Source organism: Phaseolus vulgaris, chromosome 9 (genome assembly GCF_051622355.1).
Source record: "Phaseolus vulgaris cultivar YP4 chromosome 9, ASM5162235v1, whole genome shotgun sequence".
In the NCBI taxonomy this organism is placed as follows: domain Eukaryota; kingdom Viridiplantae; phylum Streptophyta; class Magnoliopsida; order Fabales; family Fabaceae; genus Phaseolus; species Phaseolus vulgaris.
The window spans coordinates 3,133,256-3,151,953 of record NC_143506.1 but is presented as its reverse complement, the minus strand read 5'-3'; the positions used below and the strand labels follow the sequence as shown (position 1 = coordinate 3,151,953).

The following is an 18,698-nucleotide window of genomic DNA, read 5'->3' as shown; positions in this document are numbered from 1 at the left end:
ATCTTTATAGACTTGTGAATTGGTTCACTGGCCTTTGAGAGGTTCGTGAGGCATCAAAGTGGTAGGGGAGTGAGTTTCGTAGTGGTTGCTTGATCTCAGGTTAGCATTGTCTTGATTTTGTATAGCAGATAATCGATTATAAGTGAAAAAGAACAGAGTATATAATCAATTATCTGTTATTTTTTTTCGAGCATAATCGATTATGTACTCAGTGTAAAACTGATGGTAATCGATTATGTTGGTTTTAAACTGTAGAAATAATTGAGAATGACACTAAAATCTTTGTATAATTAAATATGATGTTTTTATAAGGCATGGTGGGTTAATCGATTATGTTCAAGTTTTTTCCAGATTTATGAATTTTTGTGTTGCTTATTTTTGTTTTCAGACACAACTTTGTATTGTGTTCTTGTGGTGTTGTTCTTCATCTTAGTTGAATTGATTTTTTTCCAGATATATGTATTTTTGGTTTGTGTTTTAAATTCTTGGTTTAGATTTATATTCTGTTTGGATGATTATGGTTTTCTAATTTAATTTGTTTAGGATTTAGAGTAATTATTTATGTTAATAAGTTTGTAACTTTAGATGTGAATTTTGATATGATATTCAATAATTGTATTAGTAAATTAATTTTTCCTGTTAAGTTGTTTATATAATTTATTATTGTATTTTTAAAGATTTTTTTCTGTGAAGAAATTTTTAATTTTTAATAATAGGTGTAGATAGTTATTATTTTTTTAACAATTAATTGTTTATAAGAAAAATATTTATTTATTTAAAATGAATATTTTTACAAAATGGAAATATAAATTTGTAATGTTTATCGTTTTTTTTTACATTTTACATAAATTATTAATTATTTTCATTTTAAAATTAATTATATATATTTTAATAGAAATATTAAGATAGTAATGGAATTTATATTATATTATTTAAAATTAAATATCTTTATTGTTGAGAATAATTTGAATGAGTTTGTATTAATTAAAATCCAATTTAAATATATACCAAATTAAGATAATTATCTTTTTTTATTGATTAATAGGAGTTTATTTTCATATTAGTCATAAAACATTGAATTTTCTTTTCAGTTTTGAAAATATTGCTTTACTTTTTAGATTTTTTTGTTTACAAAAGTATTTTTTGAATGTTTAATTCTTTGTTAAAAAAATATTTTTTTATTTTAAATTAATATTTCGACAGTAGGAAAATATAATTTAAGTATTAATTTAAATATTTTTTATTAATTTGAGATATTATATACACACTACAAGAAAATCATGAAATAGAAACCAATTTTTAGAGACCAAAATAATTAGTTATAATAATAACTAAATTAGAGACCAGTTTAGAAACTAAATAAAAAAATGATTTCTAAATTAGTTTCTATTATTGTTAAATAGTTTCTAAATTGGTATCTAATTAGCAATCAAGGTTTTAACTACCAATTATTTAGTTTCTAAATTTGGTTTCTAAAACCTTGGTTGCTAATTAGATACCAATTTAGAAACTATTTAACAATAATAGAAACTAATTTAGAAACCAATTTTTTTTTTAGTTTCTAGAATGGTCTCTAAATTAGTTACTATTGCAACTAATTATTTTGGTTTCTAAAAATTGATTTATATTTGATTGTCTTGTAGTGACAGTTGAACATATTAATTTATATATATTTATATATGTATACAGTTTACTTTTTAGTAATTAAAACTGAAAATTGAATGTTACGTTTGATTATTATAATATAAATTAAGTTTATTGTATTAATAAAAAATAATTATATGCATTATTTTAAATAAAAAAAATATTAATATAGTAATGGAATTTAAGAATGTTAATAAATAAATTTAAAAATGTATAGATAGTTATTATTTTTTAACATTTAAGATGTTAATAAATAAATTTTATTTTTAAAATTAAGATTTTTACATAATGGAAATAGATATTTTTAATGTTTATTTTTTTTATTTTTATTTTTTTACATTTTACATAGACAAACCATAATGTTATCAAATATATATAGTTTATTTATCACATTTTACATAAATTATTGATGTCATAATTAAAAATATTATAAAAAATGTTGTAGTAATTTAAAAAAAAACAAAAAAAATTGTCTTTTCATTGGTAATGTAATATTTTGTTTTTGAAGTTGTACTATTGTGTTTGATAACTTCTACTATTCGGTTTATGATATTGTCATAATTTTCCATTACTTAAAATTGGGTTTCATATCATGAACATCTCATTTTTTTATATATTGTAGTAATTGCATTATACATGACATCATTATCCTAGAAAGGCCACAGAACGCGTAAGGGTAAAGCGTCAGTAGAATATCATTGTTCCTCCTCCCCCAACAATGGGGATTGAAGAAGTACTTGATTATTCAAGATACTTTAGTACAACAAATGATGATGTTTGAAAATATGTTTCATTGAAGACCAGTCTTATCTCCAAAAACTATGCATTCTCCATTTTTTGTTGCTCCAGGGTTTGAATTCCAAAACTTTATGAATTTCCAACGTTTACAACCTTTCCTTGGAATGAAACTTCCGTATTATGAGGACTTGGTCCGAGTGTTTTATACAAATCTGAAGATCACACCTCTTGATGACCTTGCCATTGAGATTTGTGAAAAGCGAATACACATTAATCAATTGGATTGGATGAACATTGTCGATCTCAGGTATGACGGTGTTAAGTTAACCCCTGGGACGATCCCTGAGGAATGTAATTTTGATCAAGCCTTAGCATGATCGTCCATCATTCGTGAAGATGTTCAAGGTCAGAATGTCAAAAATGTCGGTAGTCTGAAAATGAATGACTGGCTATTACATTACACATGGGTGCATATCTTGTGCCCTGGTGGGAGAAACTTCACACAACTATTAAATGAAGGTATTTTCATGTTGTGGTGCATAAAAAATAATATAATGATTAATTAGACAAATTACATCATGCAACACATGATGAAATATCGGGATAACAACATGTCTCTGCCATATTAAATTTTGATAACACGCATCTTGCAGGTGTATGACTTCGACTTGTCAAATGAGCAAGCAATAATGCTAGGATGGATCATTATTTCGGGAAAAAGAGTATGATGGAATTAAATATATTTCAGGTCAATGGTGTATGGCAACTTGGTAGGCTTCAAGCGAAGGACGAAGAAGATGATGAAGAGAATCAATTGGCAGAATAAGATGTTCAAAGTGTTGAACCTCAGCCCGTAATCCCCAGTCAAACCAAAATTTTAACTCAAATTTGGGCAGGGATGCAAGACATAAAAGAAAGTATGTGGAACGTTAATACCCATTTTGACAGGGTTAATCAAAGGATGAACTGAATTGAGAATACTCTGAATGACATGCATCGTCATCAAGGCCATTGATTGTCTTATCATTATGTTATTGTATATTTGTATTTTTCATGTTGAACATTGTTATTGTTATTTTTATTATTTTTGTTATTTTTCACCTTCTACATTTGAATTTTATATTTTTTTAAATTTAATTTATAATTGAAACTTTCAATTACTTTAATTAACTAAATTATGGACAAAATTAATAATTTTTTATATATTTTTTTTATACACACAGATAAAATTATACTTCATTATTATATATAACTTAACATAATAAAAATTAAATAATATAATACAAATTATTTTAATTAACTAAAATGTCCTTTAAATTAATTAATATTTTATTTTGCTATTTTTTTTATAAACAAGGGTAAAATTTTATATACATGTTTAAATTTTATATTTTATTTATTTATTTGAATTCTACATTATTTTATTCTTTTATTTATAATTGAAATTTTAAATTATTTTAATTATATAAAATGTACACAAAATTAATTATCATTTATTTATTTATTTAATATAAAAATTAAATTTGTAATCTTACAATTTATACAATTAAAAATAATTCAAAATATCGTTACAACCATGACATCACTCGCATATTTCAATAAACTTTTTGCACACATCCACTTTAACGTACTTCAATCCAAACACCCTCAACTTCACATTTTCCTCACAAATTTTCACATTTCCCACTCCCCTACACCTTCAATTTTCCACTCCCGTCACTCTAATCCAAACATAGCATTAATGACTGGTGTTAAAATAATAAACATAAAAGATTTGGATTTGATTCTTATTATAAAAAAAAATAAATTAATTTTTATCAAATAAAATTTATGAAAATAAACAATGTTATCTTCTAAAAATTTAGATAATGTTTTCTCAGCTAATGCAGATATAGTTCATAATATATGAAAGAAGAGCAATTCAAAGGTATAATGGAACAAGTATTTACATGGTAGCTTTGAAAAATTCCCAAACAGAGTTCGGTCGATTTGCTCGTTATGTGCACAACTCCCATGGCAGCCCAGTGCACAATGCCCAATAACACAAATCATCCGAAACTTTAGAAGCATCTCATGTATAGCAAGGCAGCCTCTTTTTCCTCTGATGCTCAATGGGTGAACAGACAAATTGATCAATTTGCCTCAAGATAAGCATTAGCAGCTCTGCCCGACTTCTTCCATCTTCTCCACTACATATTAAGTTTTTACTAATTAGTACAAGTAACAAAAAGTAACTCTACATACACAGGATGATCAAATATGAATGACAAAAAACGTTAATGACATAAATTGACTGCCAGGTGTGTCAGAAAGAACGTGATGAAAGACGAAAGACGAAAGATGATGTTATGTTTATAATGCACAAGATGCGGCACCAACAACAAATTACAACTTATAGTCCAGGATGGAATTAAAACAGGTCTAACAAGAGAGAAACATTTTTATACTTAAAAGAATATAACAAAGTTCTACAATGATGCATGGTGGACGCACGGTTCTAAAGTTAAACAATGTTCAAAAGGAGGTAACATAACAAACTAGAAACTTAAGCAGAATATATAATAAGATTTTAACTTAAATTTAAACATTAATTGATACAGCAACAAAACACGGTTTCTGCACATAATTAAATTACATTAAAAATGGTTGCACAAAAGTATCTTTTTCAAAAGTTTGATTCGGTCTAGGCCTAATATTATAAATTATATTACGGAGAATTGCAAAACATGAATTTTACATGAAAAGAACTACTCATTATGTAAAAAAAATTAATTAGCTATTATAAAAAATAATTAATTTCATTGATAGTAATAAATGTTTTAAATTTATATTTTTTTAATTATCATTGTCGTTAACATTTTGCTACCTCTTTTAATTGCTTATCGTTACATCTCTCTTTTTAATCATGCATATATTTTAGTCTAAAACTAGTTAGTTATATGCATAAAAATGCTGGTATATTAATTAAAAAACTCAAGTGAAGGTGAAGCAAATGGTATTTAAAGGAAAGTGCGTTACCTTTCTCAATTAGGTAGAAGAAAGTGACACCAATTAAGTTATAGCTTTGTGGGAAGTGTGGCTCCAAGAAACTTACCTATATAAAACATATGGAGCAAGAGATAACAATACTATAAAATCAAGTAAAAATAGAATGTATACAAATATATTGTAGGGTTTCTAGGAAAACAAGAACCTCAACTATATAGCTTAATTAGAGTTGGCATGGAAAGCAATGTTAGAATAAAGAAGGAAAGTGCAAGGGAAGTGGTGGAGAAGTTTGGTTTGATGTGTGATAGGGGTTCAACAGGGTTTGAGCTAGGTGAGGGTGGGTTAATGGATGATAAAGTGTCTGTGGAAGAGGTGCTTAGTGAGTTGGAGGACATTTCTCTTATCCTAAATCCGTTCACTTTTCTCCCTTCACTCTTCTCTAACTCTATATCCGTTCACTTTTCTCCTTCAATCTTCTCTAACCCTAAACACTTCTTTGATCTCTCATCTCCAACTGCAAATTCGAACTTAGTTTATAAATTCGTGCTCTGTCTGTACCTTCCTCTCACTAATTCATGATTCTTCGTTTTGCGCTCGTGGTTTGTCTTATTTGTAGCGAGGTTCATACTCACATTAGTGCTTCCATCTAGGTATTATTATCTGTTCTATTTGCTTGGATTATTCAATGAATGCCTATATTATTACGGTTTACCAAATTGCCTTTACCAAAGGCCAATAATGTCTCGGAGATTCTCTTGCATTTCCGATATCCCTCTTGATTCTCTTTTTTTCTTTTTCATTTGAATTCGATGATAATTTCCCGTTCCTCATCGCTTACACTCGTTACTAATTACTAGATAACCTGAAAGATTTGCTACAGTTTCTGAGGCGCGACGATCCCCAAACGCACGATGTCTTCAAACAAGTGTGCAAATGGAACAATGTTTCTAAGTACTTCTATCACGAAGATCGCAATCTGCGTCTGAATTCAGGTTTTTATTTTATATATATATATATATATATATATATATATATATATATATTAATTTCTTGAATTTATCGGTTAATGCGTGTTTGGGCTTTGATTCACCTGTATTTGTTTATTTTTCCTCACATCTTTTTTCTCTGCATTTGACTGTGTTGTCTTGCTTTATTTCTGATTAGATACCTAATGAATAATCAATGTTTCATTTGGAACCTTTCTCTGTTCTGTTTAAATGCAGTTTTAACTAAGTACTGTTGAAAGAGAGAAAAACCATGTTAGAGATGTGGAACCATGTCAGTAAACTTTTCCAGAGTGCATTTTATATAAGTTGATTACAATAAATACAAATAACTATAGAGATTTTATTCCTATATGAAAAACCTATTAATGGGATGCTAATGAAATTTGATCTAATCAGATATCCCTAAAATATAAAAGAATAAATTCTAAGAGATAATATAGGGTATTCTAAAATATGTTAAAATAATATCATTATAAATATGTCTTATTTCTAGCACCCCCAAGTTGAAGCGTACTAAGCTTTCAGTAGTTGGAAAAGCAATCTAGAGATGTTGTGAGTCCTGATAGAATAACTAGAATGATGGCGTAGCCAGTATCTAAAATGACCATTAGTCTGAGTGAAGATTCATAGCAAGCAAAGGAAGGTTCATGTAAGGGAGTGAAGATATATATATATATATTAAGTATGGTTCTCAACTAACCACACAACTAGCGAACAAAATTCTCGGAATTAGAACAATAATAAAAGGTAATAACAATGCTCGTGAAAGGGTCGGTAGAATGGTGGCTGTATGACTGTCTAAAGAGTCAACCTGCAGGGGAAGAGGAATATTCAAGGGTGATTATAGGAAGAAGGATTCAGAGGAAGAAGAAGAAGAATATCAGAAAGAGGTCATACCCAAATCATGCATGCCCCTTAGGTCATACCGTGCGAGCCTCTTATTGGTTGTACGTATTCTGCTGCTTCTTCTGATGCCCTCAGTGTGCGTGCCCTCATCCACGTGTACACTTTTTCTAACTGTCTGGCCATTTACCAAAAATCCCTGCTCTTTAGTTCTTTTTCCTTTGCTGCCATTTTTGCCCGTAACAGTTCATCCTTCTCAAGGCTCTACATTTGAAAACTACAAATCAATAGAGTTACCAGCATAGTGAATGCTGGTTAAAAAGAAAGTCACCATTAATATGATTCAAGCAGGAAAAGATTCACCACAAAAGTGATTGTTGGTGGCAAAAAGTCACCACCAATACAATTCATATGTGGAAAAGATGGTCATGACTGGAATGATTATAAATGGGAAAGAAGTAACCACTAGCATGCATGTTGCTGGAAAAGTTGTTGGTGTTGAATGACAGCTATTGGAACATTTATCAGCAATGTACAGAGATTGCCAAAATAGTTGTTAACAAAGTCGAAGTATGTCAGAGAAGTAGGTGACTAGTGGCATTTGGGGTTGTTGGAGGTAGCGGGGCAATAGATGGAAGGGCAAACCTGATAGAGAGCGCGATTTGATAACATTGCCAGACAAAGGTGTGATTAGATGGAGTTCCCAAATTTTTCTTTTTGGGAACTTGACAGCTGAATAGTGATGTAACAAGTCATGGAAGATGGTATGGTTATGATACCACGTTGATAGAAAGAATAACAAATAAAAGATATGCTAGAGCTGTGTATATGAACTGCACAATGGAGTTCGTTGTATATAAGTTGGTTGCAATTGCAATAAATACAAATTATTATAGAAGATTTTATTCCTATATACATCATTGGATATGTTGATAAGTTAGATTATAACAAAACATGCCTATAATTGCAAAAATTCTAATTAAGGAAACAAATCAAAGTATTGAGTAAATTTTAAGAGATCATCTAGGATACTCTAAAACATTATGATATCATCAAGTATTTCTCTTATTTCTTACTCCAAGAGTTCTTTAAGAACAGTAAAATAATGTAGTTTAGATGATATCTTTTGGAAGAACTTTCAAAAAAGTAAATAACAGTTTATATATATCATTACAGTTTTGCTGTTGATGGAAACAAGTTTAACAATAATGAGTTGTTTCCATTGGAGTCAGTTTGTATAGTATTGGGTTATTGTATGCAAAGTAGGTTTGTATGTATAGATTCATTGATGTGTTGGTGTGTCCTTAAGATCGAGCGCTCAGTGGACATTAGACTGAAGATAAGTGCTACAAGGAATTGCACTTTCTGAGTTTGTGCATTTTCTGCTTTTATGAAGCAATTGCTACTTTTAAATAAGCAAGAGGAAGGCTTGTCCGGAGTAGTAAGTAAAGTGCACCAGAGAGTCACAAGATAGGAGTTTAAACTGTGGTCCTTTATTGCTTTGGCCTAACCTGCACACCTCTAATTACTCTTGAATTGTTTGCTCAAGAGGCTTCTTGGCTGTTAAAAGATTGTTAGGAGGAAGGAAATTTTGCTTTTTGTTAGCCCTGTAAGGAAATTTTGCTTTTTGTTAGACCTGTAAGGAAATTTTGCTTTTTATTAAAAGAACTAGTCTGTAGAAGAACCTAGTTTTTTTTTTAAAAAAATATTGTCCTGGTTTAATCTTCTGTTGCAATTATGCATGAAAGACGAAATAGTTAAACAAGTGCAGGTTGAGTGTCTCCTTTCCTGTAAATGTGTTCTTTTGCTTATTTGCAATGCATATGTTTGTAATGAGGGAAGTTGATTAGATTGTTTCATTTATTTGTGGGCAGGGCACCACCAATGTGCTCTCACGACTTCTTCATCTGCGTCATCCCAAAGAAATGCAGGCTGTCATCACAGCAATTGATTTACTAGGTTTATAATCTTTCAGAATTGAATTATCATTTATTTTCATTGTTGTCCCTTTGAATTTTTACCTGTTGTTATTGTTGTCATCAAGACTATCTTCTGTGTTTTTCTTGTCACTTGACTGGAAATTTATGCAAAAAAATGGATTGCTACAAAACCTACTTTAGAAAGTGTAAACCGGTGAAATTGTGGTTATTTTGCCCCATACACAGTAGTTGTAGAAATCATGCTATTCATGATTTGTTTATGTTTAATGAATAATTTTTATGACAGACTTTGTTTGATTGATTGTGACTATGACTTATTGCAGGTAATGCTGTCATTAATGCTGCTGAAAGTGGCTCACCATTTCCACTGAAAAGAAGAACTGCTTGATTATATTATAACTTTAATGGGTCGGGATGACGAAGATGGTTTTGCTGATTACAATGACCTATTGCGTACTCAGGTATATAAAATTGAGTTATTGCGTACTCAGGTATATAAAGCTGGGAATATTTGAGTTTGCTAATGTTTTTCTTATATTTAGGCCCTTGCTGTTAGTGCCTGCACCACGTTGGTCTCTGTGGAACCAAAGTTAACAGTTGAAACTAGGAGCCATGTAATGGAGGTATGTGGCTTTCATTTGATTTATGTTTAATTCTATCTTTTAAGCATCTGAGTTTCCTGATGAATTTGACAGGCCACGTTGCAAAATGGATTAGGAGAGCTGGAATCAATGAGTTAATTAATATACAATTGGGTGCTGAGTAATTATTCTAAATATAAAAATCTATAATTTTCTTAACTGCTACCCCATCATCAATTCAAACTCATCAAAATCAACCTTGCCATCAAAGTTCAAATCTGCCACCTTCACCTTCTTTTCAATAGCATTCATATCCCAACCCTTATCCAAACCCAAGCAATCAAGCACCCTCTTCAACTCCATTGCATCTATGTATCCATCTCCATCCTCATCAAAGATTTTGAAGGCTTCATGCAACACCTCACTGAGAAGAGTGAACGGAGAAAACTCCAGGTTACTAAGAAAATACTTACCCTACCACTAAAAATAAAATGCAGTAAAATACTTATTTAATTTTAATTAACATGATAATTTTTTATGTTTATTATAAAAATATCACCAGATAATTTTTTATGTTTTCTATTTTTTATTAGTGTTAGCTTAAAAAGGAGAACAAGTAAAAAAAAAATTAAAATAATTTATTTTGATTCATTAAATACTATTTACTTGATCAAAGGTTTGAAAAACCTCTAATAAATGTGTGTATTTAGAGATTTGGAAAATCTCTACTACATTTGTGTTTTACTAAAAGTTATAATATTCTCCATTAATAAATTTCTACTAAAATTAAAAAAAAAAATTGTAGTATTAGTTACCCGATTCTTATACAAAATGATGTTCTTCTTATGTTTAATTTATGTTGTCAGCTTTTAGGTCAATGTGTTTTATGTGTTGATTATGTGCAATATCATGTACACGAAATTGGTGTGTAATTGTAACAATATCAAAATAAAAATCACTAAAACCCTAACCCTTTCTTTGTTCTTTTCTCTTAATTTATTGTGATCTATGACGCAGAGGTAGAGCTTTAGCTACAATGAGAAGTCACGAAGACGACCTCGATCTCCTTTCAGGATAGAGTTTCCTATGACGAATCGCTCAACCAAAGGAAGAAACCTAACATGTTTGTATTCAAAAACGTCGTTCAGGATGCAACTTTGGAGACGGATGCTTCCACAGGTGAGATTATAGTAAAGTTAGATGTGGATAATTTGATTAAAAATTTGATGAGAACATTGATTGCATTGGATGAAATTTATGATGCTTCCAATAGGTGGGATTATAGCAGAGTTATATATGGAGAATTTGATTAAAAATTTGATGAGAACATTGATTGCATTGGATGAAATTTATGATGCTTCCAACAGGTGGGATTATACCATAGTTATATCTGGAGAATTTGATTAAAAATTTGATGAGAACATTGATTGCATTAGATGAAATTTATCGTGAAGGTGAACTGAAATTGTGGATAAGAGAGCAGGTATTAACTCTAAATCTTCAAAATTGAAAATATATGTCAAATGATATTAAAAAAATTGTCATTAACATTATATGTCTAGAAAAAAAATTATGTGAAGGTTAGGAGAGTTTAGAAACACATTGAGACTCTTTATATGTTTAGGATTACAAGGCAAAGTTTAATTCCCCTTAAAAATGGTGAAAACACAATTAAGGTGCATTATCACGATGACTTTCAGAGGAGGTGGGGAAATCCTAAGAAGCAACAACCAGTGCAACATTTTGACTCTGTTGCGGTGACCACATAACGGGAAACTTTTGAATGAGGTAAGACTTTTAGATTTACAACCAAAATGCTTCACACACATTAAGAATGTATTAGTGAGTCATCATGTGATTGTGGATTGTTTTTTCTTAAAAGAAATTATTATTCTCTAATTCTAAGACTGCAAATTAGACTAATGTGTAGTTCGCATTATTTTCTTTGTACATCTACTTGCACCTTTTAATGTGTTGTAAAGGTGGTTAATGGTGGGTGTAAAAAAAGGTGAAGTAAAAACTAACTTGAAAATCCAAAGAGACTAGGAACTTTAAGAATGGATGACTGGTGTTTCATTCTTTATTTGCTTAGAATTAATGTCATTTACAGGTATTTTTTTCTATCATATTTTATAGTATTAAATAACTTATTTCAAAAACTTCATTCATTCTCTCTTGCTATTTCTCTATTTTTATTTTAGAAAGAAATTGCATTATATATAAATACAATTTTTTATTTGTATTTCATACTTGCAATGTGAAACATTAGTTGGTATTTTATTCTTACATTGTTTTTTCTTTTGCATTAATTCGTTATTGGATGAACTTGTCGGTTATATTTTTTTTTTTTCTTTTTAGGCATAACCAGATTTATAATGGAAGGTCTGTCCACTTTTAGCAAAGGATTGAATTATGACATTTGCTCTCTTTACACTTTGCACTATGGTGATCTTTATGGATAAATAGAAAAGGGTATCAAGTATAGGTCAATTTCAAATTTTCTTTGATTACACACTTGGTTGGTTTCTTGATGATTTTTTTAACTTTTTTTCTTCTAGTGTGATTGGAGTAGTTTTGGGTCATTCTACTAGATCCAAATGATATGTTAATATAGGTGACACATCTACAAAGGAAATACTTCAAGGTAAAAGCACTAACTTTTCTAAATGTAAGGGAAAAATTGTATTAAAGTCTGCGCAAGAGGAGTCAAGATGACCTCAAACTATGAAGCGACTCGCAAAAGAGCAGCTTTTGATAAAAATGATGAAGCAAATAATTGTTTACTAATGGTAGTGGTGACTCTACTTCGGAGGTTTACTGATGGAAACTGCTTTAGAAATCAGTTCTGCATTAGAACTCAAATAATTGTTGGTAATGTATTTTTGTTTCTGATACAACTAGTGTATTGGTGTATAGTATGTGATTAACATAATTTCGTATTAATACCAAATATTTATATTGATATAAAAAATACATATTACTTATTAATTCATTCATCTTATTTATTAAGATCCTAGGAGGTGTTGGAATAATAAACATAAAGATTTAGATTTGATTCTTATTGCCCACAGCATTTACTACACTCGCTTAAAGAATTGAGTGTGGAAATGAATTGGTTTTTCTGATGCATGACCTAAGATATTTATTTTTAACAGCATGGCTTAAGATCTTACTTACAACTAATCACATTAACTAAATAATTAATAACATAACTTTGATTAGAGGATTAGTGCATTGAAAAGTTGGGTATGTTATTATGCAGCATCTTCAAGATCCTAATTAAAGACCGAAAGTAATCTTTTTGTTATTAAAAATATTATTAATGTATCTCAATATAATTTATAATACAATTCTAATCAATGATAAAGAAAATTGGTTTCATTAACTCCACGGTTAGGATTATTTTTTGATAAAATATAATTTTTAAGAAATTATATAGTTTAAGTTGATTGAAGATATAAAAGTTAGTTGAAATGGAATAAATTATACAAACCAAACACAAATTGTCTTTTGTGTTTGTCTCACCTAGAGACAAGTCTCTAGTAACATGCAAATACACCAATACACTAGTTGTATCAGAAACAAAAATACATTACCAACAATTATTTGAGTTCTAATGCAGAACTGATTTCTAAAGCAGTTTCCATCAGTAAACCTCCGAAGTAGAGTCACCACTACCATTAGTAAATGTTGTGGGCAATAAGAATCAAATCTAAATCTTTATGTTTATTATTCCAACACCTCCTAGGATCTTAATAAATAAGATGAATGAATTAGTAAGTAATATGTATTTTTTATATCAATATAAATATTTGGTATTAATACGAAATTATGTTAATCACATACTATACACATTTTCTACGTTAATAATTCAATGTCTATATTTTCATTATAAAAAAAGTTATATCTATATAGTATTACGAAACCCTCGAAAGTAAATAAAAAAACTTGAAGGGTAATAGTGTATTAGTGTTTGGTGGTAGAAGAAAAACACAAGGTCTGAGAAAATCGTTGGACTAATTTGGTTCAATATTTTTATTATTTGTCACATATTTTTTTATATATGCACCTCCTAGAAGTAACGAAGGTTTGAAAATTGTCGGGAATAGCGAGAGTCTGAAAACCACTGAGAATAACAGGAGTTTCAAAACCATTGGGAGTAACAGAGGTTTCAAAACTGTCGAGAGTAACAAAAATTTTAAAAACCGTCGGAAGTAATGAGGGGGTTTTAAAGAACAATGAGAAAGTAATTATTGTCCAAGTATAAGTAGAAACTGCTGATAATCTATTATCGAGACTAAATCAACGAGAAAAGTAAACCGCGAATAATGTACTTAACGGGGTTAAAACCGCTAAAATCGTCAAATACAATCCCCATTAAAAATATTTTTTTAATAATAATATTTTTTTTATCAAAAAAATACAATAATCCTTTAGAACATAAGCATTCATCTAATATTCATTAAAAGAATTACTAAGTATTTTTTTGTTTGTTTTTTTTTACCGTTGGAGTGTATGGAGTGTATGCATAAGCACCTTTTTAAATTTAAGACACAAGTTATAAGAGCAATAATATAAACTCACAATAAAAAATATTTATTTTTTTAATTTTAATTAAATTCATATCGATTATATATCATAAATTTCTTTGTAAAAAGGGAATATATCTCTAAAAGAAAATCCAATAAAAAATATTTATTTTTTTAATTTTAATTAAATTCATATCGATTATATATCATAAATTTCTTTGTAAAAAGGGAATATATCTCTAAAAGAAAATCCAATCACTATTAATTTATCATTATTGAATCGGTCACCATTAATATATATAAAATTAGATCAATATAGATTAATATAGATATAACACGTTTTCATAAAACATATTGTTATATATGTTGATTACGTTGATAGTCCAAAGTAATTTAAAAGTTGTACTTTTCATATTAAACTCAACCCAATTCAATCTAAATTAATTTTCTACCGATTAGGTGAGTGCCATTATATGTAAACCTTTATATCCAAATTAACTCAACCAAAATTATTAAACAATAATAATAATAATATACCTTACTATAAAATTTCTAATTTTAGTAGAGATTTATAACCTTTAGTATAGAGGTTTTCCAAATCTCTAATAATACACCCATTTTCTAGAGGTTTTCCAAACCTTTAATAAAATTAATAATTTTTTAATGAATTAAAATAAAATATTCTAATATTTTTTGACTTCTCTTTTTAAGCTAAGACTAATAAAAAACATCATAATATTTGTATAATAAACATAAAAATTATTATGTTAATTAAATTAAACGAGATAGTAAATAGTTTATTTACTGAATTTTAATTTTAGTGATATGGTAAGTCTTTTCTTACTAGAGTTTTCTCCGTTCACTCTTCTCCCTGTACTTTTCTAAATCCGTTCACTTTTCTCCCTTCACTCTTCTCCCTTCAATCTTCTCTTACCCTAAACACTTGTTTGATCTCTCATCTCCAACACCAAATTCGAACTTAGTTTAAAAATGCGTGCTCTGTTACTAATTCATGATTCTTCGTTTTGCGCTCGTGGTTCGTTGTATTGGTGGCGAGGTTCATATTCACATTGGTGCTTATTATCTGTTCTATTTGCTTGGATTATTCAATGAATGCACGGTTTATCAAATTGACTTTACCAAAGTCGAATAATGTCTCGGTACGATTCTCTTGCATTTCCGATATCCCCTCTTGATTTTCTTTTTTCTTTTTCATTTGAATTCGATGATAATTTCCGGTTTCTCATCGCTTACACTCGTTACCAATTACTAGATAACCTGAAAGATTTGCTGCGGTTTCTGAGGCGCGACGATCCCCAAACGCGCGATGTCTTCAAACAAGTGTGCAAATGGAACATGGTTTCTAAGTAGTTATTCCCACCATCGAGCTCTATCACGAAGATCGCAATTTGCGTCTGAATTCAGGTTTTTATTATATATATATATATATATATATATATATATTAATTTCTTGAATTTATCGGTTAATGCGTTTTTGGGCTTTGGTTAACCTGTATTTGTTTATTTTTGCTCACATCTTTTTTCTCTGCATTTGACTTTGTTGTCTTGCTTTATTTCTGATCAGATACCTAACGAATAATCAATGTTTCATTTGGAATCATTCTCTGTTCTGTTTAAATGCAGTTTTAACTAAGTACTGTTGAAAGAGAGAAAAACCATGTTAGAGATGTGGAACCATGTCAGTAAACTATTTCAGAGTGCATTTTATATAAGTTGATTACAATAAATACAAATAACTATAGAGATTTTATTCCTATATACATGATATGATAAGCCTATTAATGGGATGCTAATGAAATTTGGTCTAATCAGATATCCCTACAATTACAAAGATCGTAATTAAATAAGGAGAACAAATCATAAAATATAAAAGAATAAATTCTAAGAGATAATATAGGATATTCTAAAAGATGTTAAAATAATATCATTATAAATATGTCTTATTTCTAGCACCCCCAAGTTGAAGCGTACTAAGCTTTCAGTAGTTGGAAAAGCAATCTAGAGATGTTGTGAGTCCTGATAGAATAACTAGAATGATGGCGTAGCTAGTATCTAAAATGACCATTAGTCTGAGTGAAGATTCACAGCAAGCAAAGGAAGGTTCATCCTTCTCAAGGCTCTACATTTGAAAACTACAAATCAATAGAGTTACCAGCATAGTGAATGCTGGTTAAAAAGAAAGCCACCATTAATATGATTCAAGCAGGAAAAGATTCACCGCTAAAGTGATTGTTGGTGGCAAAAAGTCACCACCAATACAATTCATATGTGGAAAAGATGGTCATGACTGGAATGATTATAAATGGGAAAGAAGTAACCACTAGCATGCATGTTGCTGGAAAAGTTGTTGGTGTTGAATGACAGCTATTGGAACATTTATCAGCAATGTACAGAGATTGCCAAAATAGTTGTTAACAAAGTCGAAGTATGTCAGAGAAGTAGGTGACTAGTGGCATTTGGGGTTGTTGGAGGTAGCGGGGCAATAGATGGAAGGGCAAACCTGATAGAGAGCGCGATTTGATAACATTGCCAGACAAAGGTGTGATTAGATGGAGTTCCCAAATTTTTCTTTTTGGGAACTTGACAGCTGAATAGTGATGTAACAAGTCATGGAAGATGGTATGGTTATGATACCACGTTGATAGAAAGAATAACAAATAAAAGATATGCTAGAGCTGTGTATATGAACTGCACAATGGAGTTCGTTGTATGTAAGTTGGTTGCAATTGCAATAAATACAGAGTATTATAGAAGATTTTATTTCTATATGCATCATTGGATATGTTGATAAGTTAGATTCTAACAAAACATGCCTATAATTGCAAAAATTCTAATTAAGGAAACAAATCAAAGTATTGAGTAAATTTTAAGAGATCATCTAGGATACTCTAAAACATTATGATATCATCAAGTATTTCTCTTATTTCTTACTCCAAGAGTTCTTTAAGAACAGTAAAATAATGTAGTTTAGATGATGTCTTTTGGAAGAACTTTCAAAAAAGTAAATAACAGTTTATGTATGTCATTACAGTTTTGCTGTTGATGGAAACATGTTTAACAATAATGAGTTGTTTCCATTGGAGTCAGTTTGTATAGTATTGGGTTATTATATGCAAAGTAGGTATGTAATATGTATATGTATAGATTCATCAATGTGTTGGTGTGTCGTTAAGATCTAGCGCTCCGTGGACATTAGACTGAAGATAAGTGCTAGAAGGAATTGCACTGAGTTTGTGCATTTTCTGCCTTTATGAAGCAATTGCTACTTTTAAATAAGCAAGGCTTGTCCGGAATAGTAAGTAAAGTGCACCAGAGAGTCACAAGATAGGAGTTTAAACTTTGGTCCTTGATTGCTTTGGCCTAACCTGCACACCTCTAATTACTCTTGAATTGTTTGATCAAGAGGCTTCTTGGCTGTTAAAAGATTTTGTTAGGAGGAAGGAAATTTTGCTTTTTGTTAGACCTGTAAGGAAATTTTGCTTTTTATTAAAGAACTAGTCTGTAGCAGAACCTAGTTTTTTTTTTAAAATATTATCCTGGTTTAATCTTCTGTTGCAATTATGCAAGTGCAGGTTGAGTGTCTCCTTTCTGTAAATGTGTTCTTTTGCTTATTTGCAATGCATATGTTTGTAATGAGGGAAGTTGATTAGATTGTTTCAATTATTTGTGGGCAGGGCACCAATGTGCTCTGACGACTTCTTCATGTGCGTCATCCCAAAGAAATGCAGGCTGTCATCACAGCAATTGATTTACTAGGTTTATAGTTATCTTTCCAGAATTGAATTATCATTTATTCTCATTGTTATTCTTTTGATTTTTTACCTTTTGATATTGTTGTCATCAACACTATCTTCTGTGTTTTTCTTGTCACTTGACTGGAAATTTATGCCAAAAAATGGATTGCTACAAAACCTACTTTAGAAAGTGTAAACCTGTGAAATTGTGGTTATTTTGCCCCATATACAGTAGTTGTAGAAATCATGCTATTCATGATTTTATGTTTAATGAATAATTTTTTTTGACAGACTTTGTTTGATTGATTGTGACTGACTTATTGCAGGTAATGCTGTCATTAATGCTGCTGAAAGTGGCTCACCGTTTCCACTGAAAAGAAGGGACCGACTGCTTGATTATAGTTTAGCTTTAATGGGTCGGGATGACGAAGATGGTTTTGCTGATTAGTATATAAAATTGAGTTATGCCTAAGATGAAGACAGTCGTTTAAAGCTGAGAATATTTCTTGCTAATGTCTTTCTTATATTTAGGCCCTTGCTGTTAGTGCCTGCTCCACGTTGGTCTCTGTGGAACCAAAACTAACAGTTGAAACTAGGAACCATGTAATGGAGGTATGTGGCTTTCATTTGATTATGTTTAATTCTATTTTTTAAGCATCTGAGTTTCCTGATG

The 18,698-nt window shown here is 29.9% G+C and overlaps 2 long non-coding RNA genes across 12 annotated transcripts; both read left to right on the top strand.

Annotated features, from left to right (window-relative positions):
- The first annotated feature begins 5,509 nt into the window (after positions 1 to 5,509).
- LOC137820443 (uncharacterized) lies at positions 5,510 to 12,729 on the top strand. Of its 10 annotated transcripts, none has more exons than XR_011082631.2 (10): positions 5,570 to 6,020; positions 6,251 to 6,362; positions 9,095 to 9,179; positions 9,484 to 9,621; positions 9,703 to 9,783; positions 9,856 to 10,194; positions 10,759 to 10,920; positions 11,442 to 11,529; positions 12,100 to 12,213; positions 12,300 to 12,729. It is a non-coding gene; the product is annotated as an uncharacterized LOC137820443 (long non-coding RNA). The 10 variants fall into 10 exon arrangements; XR_016515564.1 differs by having other exon boundaries at positions 5,597 to 6,020; positions 6,228 to 6,362; positions 11,418 to 11,529; XR_011082629.2 differs by having other exon boundaries at positions 5,614 to 6,020; positions 6,240 to 6,362.
- Positions 12,730 to 15,097: 2,368 nt separating this feature from the next.
- On the top strand, positions 15,098 to 18,682 carry LOC137820445 (uncharacterized). 2 transcript variants are annotated; one of them, XR_011082634.2, is made up of 4 exons: positions 15,101 to 15,430; positions 15,544 to 15,695; positions 17,966 to 18,047; positions 18,352 to 18,682. It is a non-coding gene; the product is annotated as an uncharacterized LOC137820445 (long non-coding RNA). The 2 variants fall into 2 exon arrangements; XR_016515569.1 differs by lacking the exon at positions 17,966 to 18,047 and having other exon boundaries at positions 15,098 to 15,430.
- The last annotated feature ends 16 nt before the right edge of the window (positions 18,683 to 18,698 follow it).